Raw genomic sequence first — 12,037 nt, forward strand, 5'->3', positions numbered from 1 at the left:
AGAATTATCACAAAACTCAAACACTATTTGACCGGATATCACGAAATTATCTTTGCTGATTGGCCATGATCTAAGATTTGTGTGGTGACCTCCTCAAAGGGTCAAGGTCAAGGTCACAAAAATATATAAAAAAAAAACGTTTGCTACATAGTGGTTAACTTTATAAGATTTACATGAAATTCATGCCAAAATGTGTATAATGCAATTGCAAATATTTTAATATACAACATGATATTGTGACATCATTACTCATGTTTGTGTAGGCCTATTTATTTGTTTGTAGGTCTGACTGACGGTTTATGATTCGCGGATTCCAGAAACCATCATGAAATTTGATGGTATAACTGGCTACTATCAAAGGACAGTTTGATTCGATTTTTGAAGTGATTGGATCAGAAGCTAAAGTAAAGGAAACGATAAGGTCAAAACCATCATTTTGCCATATTGTGGACAATCTTTACCAGCAAATTCAATTGCCTACCTTTTGATATACTAAATTATAAAATGATATCATTACCTTTCTGTGTTAATTTATTTATTTGTATATTTGTCGGTGTGTTTGTGATTTCATAACTCAAAAATCATTAGACCTAACTCATGAAATTAGGTGGAATAATTGCTTATGATCCAAAAATTATTTTATGAGAAATTAGAAGTGATGGGGTCAAAGGTCAAGGTAACGAAAAGGTCAACATTTTTTTTTTGCCTATAACGTGGTCAATTCTCATCCAATTTGCATGAAACTTTTCCCCAAAAAAGTGACTATCTCGAAATATTCCGTTTGATATAGGCGAATGCCTGTTCTTGTTTATGCAGGAGTATGATACCGTGCTTGTGTATATATATATATATATATATATATATATATATATATATATATATATATATATGAGAGAGAGAGAGAGAGAGAGAGAGAGAGAGAGAGAGAGAGAGAGAGAGAGAGAGAGAGAGAGAGAGAGAGAGACTGTAGGATCTATCATTAACTTTTGGTAATTTACCGAAATAGGCCTGACTCGGTAGATTAGATTCAGGGTTCAATTTAATTTTTTAAACATCGGTCCACTATATATTCAGTCGTGAGCCGAAATATAACGCAATACATTGAAAAATTGTATGGAAATCTACGCAGATTTGGATCACCTTGATGCATTTGAAGGAAATATTCTATAGAGTTCTCATAAATATTTGAAAATTGTAATAATAATAATAATAATAATAATAATAATAATAATAATAATAATAATAAACGCAAACTGATACAAATTATCTAAATCTTTTTAAACGTTAATGGACGGTTGTCGTATTAAAAAAAAAAAAAAAAAAAAAAAAAGAGAGAGAGAAAAAATGGATTCCATTCTTAGCATTTTCACGTATCACTGAGGTATTAAAACTTCGACAAATTAAAAGTTAGAAAATCATGACCTGCAAAGTCAAGAGAAAAATTCATAATTTTGGCATTCAAAAAAGGAATCACAAAGGCCTTGGCATTTTGATAGGCACAATAATTGATACATCAGCTGGCACTATGAACAACCAGGGCGGAAATTGTTCATTTTCAGTTACCTTTATTCATTATTTCAGTTTGTTTGTGTTTTTATTTCTAATAGAATTTGTATTACATTACTGAAAGTGCAATGACCATACTCTTCCCAGGGATTTTCTTTTTTCTTTTTTTTTTTCTTTTTTTTTTTTTGCACGAAAAAAAATTGTTTTGCCAAAGCAACAGCTAGATTTCATTATTGGTAACCTCAAAATTCGCCATCTAAGATTATTAATATGATATGCCAATTAATAAACTTATGGTCACTTAACATATATCTTTTTTACGTAAATCGTAAGGAGATAACCATAATAATGATGTGACGAGCCGAGAGAGAGGTGGTGACTCAAAGGCAGGTTGGAAACAACTGAGTTCTTTATTAAGGAACACTCTCCTTTATATACAAAACCTCAAGGCAACAGGAAAATACATGTTCGAGAAAGTGACAATATTAAAGAGGAAAACCAGAAATGAATTTTCATGTTCGTTTTAGTGCGAGGGAAGAGCGAAGATACAAGCATAATATATACAAAAGGAATTATGTACAATTGTGTGACACACGGTTGGTACATGGCTCCCCCTCTAAAAATGACATACTGAACATGTTAAATAGGTGCCCTGAATCTGGAGAGGTAGTAGTAAAAACTGCGCCGATTAGCGGCAGTGAGTGGCTGTAGAAGTCTTTGGTTGGGGTGAGAGCGAGTGGTGGATGAGGGGTGGCTGTGTTGCCGCTCCGGCTCGTCACGGGGTAGGCGAGTGTGTCCTACGGCATTCATAGGCCTGTGTGTCCTACGGCATTCATAGGAGTGTCCTACGGCATCCATAAGCGAGTGTGTCCTACGGCATTCATAGGCGTGTGTGTCCTACGGCATTCATAGGCGTGTGTCCTACGGCATTCATAGGCGTGTCCTACGGCATTCATAGGCCTACGGCGTTCATAGGAGTGTATATCCTACGGCATTCATAGGCGTGTATGTCCTACAGCATTCACGTCAGCTTCGGTTGAAGTTGAATAGGTGTCCTCTTCGTCATGAGTGGAGGCGTTGATGGAGGTTTTGAAGGTCATGAAGTGGCTGTCCATAAGGGCACGAAGTAGGTTCACCTCACGAGGAGAGCTGTCTACGGCAGGTTGCAGGCGAGTGATACTGGTCATTTTCCCGAGGGTGAGCGAAGCCCTTTGGTCCCCCAACGGTTGTTGAGAGAGCTGAAAAGGCGTTGCTATACGGGCAGCTGGCGACGGCGAGTACTGCTGCAGAAGGTACGCGTTGACGGCGTCATAGTAACGGTGAGAGGTGGAGGAGGGGGGGGGGGGAGGCGGGTGGAGCGAGTCACTCCGGGGTCACCAATGTGACGAGCCGAGAGAGAGGTGGTGACTCAAAGGCAGGTTAGAAACAACTGAGCTCTTTATTAAAGAACACTCTCCTTTATATACAAAACCTCAAGGCAACAGGAAAATACATGTTCGAGAAAGTGACAATGTTACAGAGGAAAACCAGACATGAATTTTCATGTTCGTTTTAGTGCGAGGGAAGAGCGAAGATAGAAGTATAATATATACACAAAGGAATAATGTACAATTGTGTGACACACGGTTGGTACAATGATAACCATCCAAAGAAATCTCACTAGATATCTGTGCTTTTGCGTTAGTGTAAAAATAACTATAAAACAATATGAAATAGAATATATAAAATCAAGTATAACAAATGTAAACCATCCGCCCAGGGTTTCCTAATACTGAAAAGTTCTCAGCAATTTGCATAATAACAATTAAACCAGGTAGTTTGTGGTATAATTAAACAATTCAAAGAAATTTCAGCCGCCTATTTCGAGAATGGGCCACATTCATGCCAACACAGGCTTCATAAATTAGAATGGAAATTACGTTGTGAGTGAAACACATGCGGCGTCATTATTTAGTATAATTGCATTTTGTATAGACTTTGGTGAAATAGTTATTGCGCGAGATTATAGCACTTTTATCATTTCTATGTGTGCTTCTAACGTATTCGTATATATTATAGACATTCTAATAGGCTAAAAAATACCGGGGATTTATGAATCGATGTGTAGAATGATTAAAATAATAAAGGGTAAGTGTAACGTATAAAAGGGTGATATCATTCATAAGTATATTCTGTTATCAGCAGTTACTGTAAGGTTGTCTCTGGTCGTAATGTGGGTGGAGGAAGACTTTTAGCGCTGATCCTGTTTGGTCTCAGGAACATTTATTCGTCTTGTGAGCAATATTCAAAATCTTATGAAAACATATGACTATATTTCTATCTAATGTATCCACAGTTAAACGATGATAAAGTTACAAACGTATAAAAATCAGAAGTATTTGGGACTTAGTAGAGAATAAATTAATTAGATACAAATCCCGGAAATTTATTTCATCTAGCAAAACCATGAAAAAAGAAAAAAAAATTGAAGATCAAATAAGGGTTGCATATACATACATGATGTAAACAATACAAAAATAATGCACACCTACGTCACAGGTTTCTGAACATTCATGCCATCCAAGGCCAATCCAACCTTGATAACATCCAACCCTGCCAATGGACCGGTCTTCTTAAATACTCTGTGCTTCGGAGCAACGAGACATTTAGCAACATTTCTCGCTTGAGTCGAGAATTCACGAGGACAGTAATTGAGTCTAACTTTCAGATCCTTTTCACGGAAATACCTACTGAAAAGTTCAGACGTCTTTTTACTAATAGGTCGCTCGTGTACATTGTTAGATAGAAGGTCCTCAGAATGAAAGCTTGGAAATATTCTTAGTCCAGAGAGAGAGAGAGAGAGAGAGAGAGAGAGAGAGAGAGAGAGAGAGAGAGAGAGAGAGAGAGAGAGAGAGAGAGAGAGGCAAGCAAAGCGAAGTCATATGCCTTCGTTTGACCTGAACAGGCTGAGGTGTTCCACTTTCCGGAACTGGTCCATCTGACATCGAACGCGAATCTGCAGACTTATTATCTCTATTAATTCAGGCCACTAAGCCATTTCTCTCCCATGCAAAATTCTGCCGTGCTGGTGAGGTCATATCAAATTTGTATGAAATTCGCTCATATATTCGACCTCATAAATTCCATTCCATATATTCGACTCAGCTGTCTATATCCGAAGTAGTGGCATTATTTCACAAACCCTTCGGCTTTATTTCTATATTGTTCATTGTAAAACATTTCTTTTTTATCGACTTTCACGGCGTATCAACAACCAATATTATAGATATTAATGTACAGGACTTTATTCCACATTCCTTTGTTTTTTCTTTTATGCTAAGAAGTAAATTATTTCAAAGTTCGTTTATTTGTAATGTATCAAAACCATAAAAGTATTTTACAGTAGATAGCTGGGAATGTGTGGATCATTTATTATTGATATAATTTTCACAAGCGTGGTTAAGAGGTCTGGCACTTGAAGATTATAAGGAAAATATACTTTCTTGTTCTGAAAAGCAACTTGTTTAAATTTTTTTCAGTTAGGATTGAAATAGAATCATACAGTATATAGCTGGGAGTCTGTGATTGTTTTTATTTTTACTCTATTTTTATAGGAGCTCATGGAGCTGGCAATTGAATATTATAAAAAACACTTGTTTGTTATAAATATAATCAGGGAATCTTTTTTTTTTATTTTTAAAAGAATGACTTAGATAAAGTTCGACAATTTCTTAATATTTCCTGACATCTCTGTTTAGACCTTCAATGTCTCTCGGCATCATTCTTTATATTGATTGACTAATATATTATGAAATATGTCAACAATTTCTTCTAGATAATAATATCATTCTATCTCTTTTTTTTGGCGATGCAGTACTCAGAACTTTTCCATTTTCGGTATAATAGAATACAATACAAGTCTAAAGTAGCAAATACAGTTTAACAACAAGAACAAAAAACATTTGAAACTATATCAAAAGTACTCTCTTTATCACTTTTCTTTATGTCATACCTCCGCCCCTATCACAATCTATATTTCCTCTATTTTCCTTTTTCTATTCCAATCATATGGCTCACATTACTTAGGATAATCGCTCTATTTTTCTTCATTTAGGCATGCACCCACTATCAAATAAAATCCTTATTTTCTCACATAATTTTTCTTTTAAGCACGCACCACTATCGCGTGATAAATTTCCTATTTTTTCTTCTTTATTTCACTTAGACCTACATCTAATATAGCACAATAAAACCCTTATTTGTGTTAATAATATTTCTTTATAGTATCACCATACCTCTATATAAAATCTTGATATTCTCCTTCTCTTTCATTTATGCTTCACCCCTATTACAGTGTCATATTTCATTCGAACCCGAGGCCAAGTTAATACTTTTCCCCCCTCGAAATGTCTGTTGTTGGAAACAAAATTTAAAGTTGTTTTTGTAGCTCCATCTTTTCTGAATATCGGAAAATTGAGCTGATCCAATCGCTTTACTTGTTTTCACATGAAAATATCCACTTCCCAATCTTTCAATTACTCTTGCAAATTTTTCATATTAAAATCATGTTTAATAATACTTACTAACACTTAGTAACAATAAGAAACTTTACTCTTCGGTAAGACTAACACTTAGTACTAATGTGAAAATAAAGTCTTTAGTAAGACTAACACTTAGTAACCATGTGAAACTAAACTCTGCAGTAGGACTACCACTTAGTAACCCTGTGAAAATAAAGACTTCAGTAAGATTAACAATTAGTAATAATATGCAAATAGAGTGTCCAACAAAACTAACACTAAGTGCCCATGAGAAAATAGTCTTCAATAACACTAACACATATAAAACATGAGCTGGTAAAGTGTCTAGTAAAACTAACATGTATTAACCATGTGAAAATAAAGTCTTCAGTAGGACTAACACTTATTAACCATGCAAAAATAGTCTTCACCCAGACTAATACTACCGCTAGAGAGTTAGGGGGTCCTTTGACTGGCCAGACAGAACCATATTGGATCCTTCTCTCTGGTTACGGTTCTTTCCCTTTGCCTACACAGACACCGAATAGTCTGGCCTATTCTTTACAGATTCTCCTCTGTCCTCATACACCTGACAACACTGAGATTACTAAACAATTCTTCTTCACCCAAGGGGTTAACTACGGCAATGTAATTGTTCAGTGGCTACTTTCCTCTTGGTAAGGGTAGAAGAGACTCTTTAGCTATGGTAAGCAGCTCTTCTAGGAGAAGGACACTCCAAAATCAAACCATTGTTCTCTAGTCTTGGGTAGTGCTATAGCTTCTGTACCCTGGCCTTCCACTGTCTTGGGTTAGAGTTCTCTTGCTTGAGGGTACACTCAGGCACACTATTATATCTAGTTTCTCTTTCTCTTGTTTTGTTGAAGATTTTATTGTTTATATAGGAAATATTTATTTAAATGTTGTTACTATTCTTAAAATATTTTATTTTTCCTTGTTTCCTTTCCTCACTGAGCTATTTTCCCTGTTGGGGCCCCTGGGCTTATGGCATCCTGCTTTTCCAACTACGGTTGTAGCTTAGCATTTAATAATAATAATAATAATAAGACGGTGAAAATAGTCTTCACGAAGACTAATACTTAGTAACCAGGTGAAAAAAAGTCTTCAGTAATGCTACCACTTAGTGACCATGTGAAAATAAACTTTCCAGTAGAACTAACGCTTAGTACCCATAAGAAACTAAACCATGTGAAAATAGAGTCTTCAGTAAAACTAACACTTAGAAACCATGTTAAAATAGTCCCCAGTAAGACTAACACTTAGTTACTATGTGAAAATAGAGTCTCCAGTAAGACTAACCCTGAGCATCCATGTGAAAATAGAGTCTCCAGTAAGACTAAAACTTAGTAGCCATGAGAAACTAAATTCTTCAGCAAGACTAACACTTAGCACCCATATGAAAACGGAGTCTCTAGTAAGACTAACTCTCAGTAACCATGTGAAAATATAGTTTCCAGTAAGACTAATACTTAATAACCATGAGAAGTAAACTCTTCAGCAAGACTAACACTTGGTAACCAGTAAGACAAACACTTAGTAACCATGTGAAAACAGTCTCCAGTAAAACTAAAACTTAGTAACTATTAGAAACAAAACTCTTCAGCATGACTAACACTTAGTAACTATGTGAAAAAAAAAACCTTCAGCAACACTAACACTTAGTAATTATGAGAAATTATATTCATCTGTAAGGTAACAACTGAAAATAAAGTCGTCAGTAAGGCTAACGATTAGTAACCATATAAAATTATAGTTGTTAGTAACTTAACAGGGGAAAATAAAGTCTTCAGTAAGGTAACAACTGGAAATCAAGTCTTCAATAAAGCAAAAGCTTAAAATAAAGGTTTCAGTAAGATAATAGGCGAAAATAAAGTGTTCAGTAAGGTAACAGCTGATAAGAAGCTCTTCAATAGGGTAACAGGGGAAAATAAAGTTTTTAGTAAGGTAACAGCTGAAAATTAAGTTTTCAGTAATGTAAAAGCTTGAAATAAAGTCACCCGTAACGTAACAGCTGAAAATAAATTTTTCAGTAAGACTGAAAAAAATAAGTATTGGTAAGACATTTCATATATGTACGATTAAAATTATAATGAACAGAGGAAGCAACAAAATTATATTTTGATTTATTCTGATAAAACAAACGAAGCAACAAACAATAATAGAAAACAAGTGAAAAGAAAAAAAAAGAAATAAAAGGATACGTTCCTTAAAGAGAAAAACAAATCGTAAACAAATACCAAAGTACAAAAGACGTCGTAATAGAAAAAAAAAAAAATAAATAAAAATAGCGTTAAGAGGAACCAAAACGTTGCACTAAACAGCCAGACTCCCAAAGACAAAATGCAGCCGAGACAGGGAGGAAGACGCTACCAACAACAGGATAGATGCAATTAAGGACGTGTTTTGCGTTGTGTGACGGTGATAAATAAGAGACATTATCGTCTTTGACTCGCTCCTAAAGCGCCTCCTTTATCAGCGCTTCAAAGCAAGTAGTGGAAGTTGCCGGGAGAAGAAGGTAAGGTAGGGGAAAAATAGAATATCCTTGGTAGGTCAAGTCGAATGATAGAATCTTATTCACATTCGGGAAATTCATCTCTTGGGAGAGAGAGAGAGAGAGAGAGAGAGAGAGAGAGAGAGAGAGAGAGAGAGAGAGAGAGAGAATTATCATCAAGACATTAACATAGTTTTTTTTTTCTTCTTTTTTTCGTTACATCGGGGAGCTTTTGATTCTCGGTACAGTCAATTTTTTTTTTTTTCATAGCAGCTGATTCGGATATTTGCAGCATTTTTTCTTATTTGGAGTTTAGGTGACAACTGCAGCAGCCGAACTCTATATTGATGTTTCTCTGTTGCTGTACCTCTCGCTGTATATGTTGTATCCTGTGACGTCAGGTTGTTATTAGGTGATCAATCATTGTTCACTCTTTCCATGTCCGTTTATTTACATGATTACGGAAAAGCTTTTCTGTTTTCATGATATTTTTTTTTTCATTTTGATATCTGTATACACATGCATTCACATATACCTGTATAAACAAAGAAACACACGTACACATTCGAGCACAAACACACACATACGCAGACACACACACACACACACACACACATATATATATATATATATATATATATATATATATATATATATATATATATATATATATATATATATATATATATATATATATATATATATATATATATATTGTGACGGGCCGAGAGAAGGTTGTGACTCAAAGGCAAGTTGAAGACAACTGAGTCATTTTATTATAGAACACTCTCCTTTATTTACAAAAGTTCAAGGCAACAAGAATTTTCATGTTAAAAAAACAGACAATGTTACAGAGGAAAAACAAGACAACTTTTTTCAGGTTCTTTTCAGTGTGAGGGGAGAGCAAAGATACAAGCACAAAATGAACTATGTACGAACGTGCGACACACGGTTGGTACATGGCTCTCCCTCAAAAATTACGTACTGTACATGTTAAATAGGGTGCCCTAATCTAGAGAGGCGAACTGTAGGCGGGTCATCTGGCAGAAAATAAGCAGGTTTTAGACGATCAATAACACCCAGTCTTCTTTGCCATGAATGTTTAGTAGGAATGCTTTCGGAGTGCGTTGGATCACAAGGAAAGGGCAAGTGTAAGGGGGCGTTTCCGGTGGCTTGCTAGTGTCGTTGTGCAGGAAGACGTTCGTTGCAGAGGGCAAGTCTGTCAGTATGTGATGCTTCGCAAGGGGCTTGTAAGTCTGGCGGTATGGAGTAAATTTTCCCACGACGTGACGTATGTGCTGAAGATCGTCGGAGGAGGTTGTAGAAGGAAAAAATTTGGATCGTCATACACCATTTCAGCTGCCGATACGTTGAGGGCGTCTTTAGGAGTGGTCCTTAGTCCCAGGAGGAACCAGGGAAGCTGATTAAACCAGTTGGAATCCTTGCAGCAGGACATCAAAGCTGCTTTGAGGGTGCGATAGAAACGTTAAACCATTCCATTGGCAGCGGGGTTGTAGGCCGTTGTCTGAGGTAGGGTGATTCCCAGTAGATTTGCTAATGATGTCCACAATTGAGAGGTGAAAGTGGTACCCCTGTCAGAAGTAATATGCTCAGGGATACCAAATCTTGCAATCCATCCCGAGAGTAAGGCAGATGTACATGAGGCGGACATTGCAGTTTCCATAGGAATGGCTTCAGGCCAACGAGTGGAGCAGTCAATGACGGTAAACAGGTAACGATGTCCTTGTGATGTGGGTAGGGGACCTACAACGTCGAAGTGAATGTGTGCGAAACGACGCTGAGGTTGAGGAAAGGTGCCCTCTCCTGAATCCATGTGTCGATGTACTTTGGAAGTTTGGCAAGAAGTACAGCGCGGACCCAATCCTTAGCATCAATAGAAATGCCGTGCCAAATGAACTTCGTGTTCAGCAGCTGTGCAGTAGAACGGCACGAGGGATGTTAAAGGTCGTGAATGAAATCAAACACTTGCCGGTTCATGGGAGCAGAGGAGAGTGGTGTTGGAGTCTTCGAGGGGGAAGTCTTCCCAACGGAAGGACGTGCAGGATGTCCTACATGCTTGATACTCTGGATCCTGTCGTTGGGCTTCAGCCAGGGCGTTGTAATCCAATCCCAATTGAATGGCAGCCAACATGTTTCTCGACAGGGCATCGGCATCATTATTCATTTTCCAAGGGACGTATTGAAGGGTGCAATTGTATTCAGCCACAGCGGAGAGATGTCGGCGTTAACGGGTGGACCAGGCGTCAGACTGTCGAGTGAAGGCGTGAACCAGAGGCATGTGGTCTGTGCGAATGACGAAGGGCGTACCTTCTAAGAAATTGCGAAAGTGACGGGAGCCAAGTGCACCGCCAGCAGTTCATGATCGAGGGTAGAATAACCCGATTCTGCCTTGGACAGTTTTCTGCTGAAGAATGCCAATGGGCGGGGCGAGCCGTTGACCACCTGCTCGAGTACTGCACCAATAGCGATGTCGCTGGCATCGGTGGAGAGAAGGAGAGGGGCATGCGGGATAGGAAAAGTGAGAGCCGAAGCTGTTGATAGGGCCTTCTTTGCATTGCAGAAGGCTGCTTCTTGAAGGGGATCCCACTTCCGGTCCTTTGGCTTGCCCTTGAGGGAGGCGTAGAGGGGAGCTAGAGTAGCGGCAATGGCTGGCAGAAAACGGTGATAATAGTTGATCATGCCCAAAAATTCCTGCAGAGCTTTGACGGTCGAGGGCACGGGGAAGTCCTGAACGGCTATTACCTTCTCAGGGAGGGGATGGACTCCTTCGGGAGTGATGCGGTGCCCTAAGAACGACACTTCGTTGGCGCCAAAGGTACACTTGTCGTACCGGACTACAAGGCCGTTTTGTTGCAGGCGGTCGAGCACGATGCGCAGGTGACGGAGGTGTTCCTCTTTTGAGGAGGAGAACACAAGTATATCGTCCATATAACATACACAGAAAGGGAGGTCCCCTAAGATGCCATCCATGAGACGTTGTAATGTGGCCCCAGCATTACGAAGGCCAAAACAGGAGTAATTGAAGGTGTATGTACCAAACGTAGTGGTGATGGCAGTCTTGGGGATGTCTTCTGGGTTCATAGGCACCTGATAATAACCCTTCAGGTGGTCGAGCATAGAGAAAACCTTCGCTTTGTGCAGGTAGGAGGTCAAGTCAGCAATGTTTGGGAGGTGGTAGTGATCCGGTTTTATTTGCATGTTCAGGTGCTTGTAATCCCCACACGGACGGAGGGAGCCGTCTTTCTTCAGAACGATGTGTAAGGGTGACGACCATGGGCTAGAGGCCTTTTGACAAAGGCCCATTTCCTCCATTTCAGAGAATGTCTGTTTGGCGGCTGCCAATCGTTCCAGTGCCAAACGTCTGAATTTTGCAAAAACTGGGGGTCCCGTCATCTTGATAGGGTGATAAATACCGTGCTTGGCAGTAGCCGTGGGCGTTTGGCGAAGTTCTGGACGGAAAACTTCCGGGTACGACGTGAAGAGATGGGCGTAGGCATCCGTG

The sequence above is a fragment of the Palaemon carinicauda genome, chromosome 10, assembly GCF_036898095.1.
Source record: "Palaemon carinicauda isolate YSFRI2023 chromosome 10, ASM3689809v2, whole genome shotgun sequence".
NCBI classification, from domain to species: domain Eukaryota; kingdom Metazoa; phylum Arthropoda; class Malacostraca; order Decapoda; family Palaemonidae; genus Palaemon; species Palaemon carinicauda.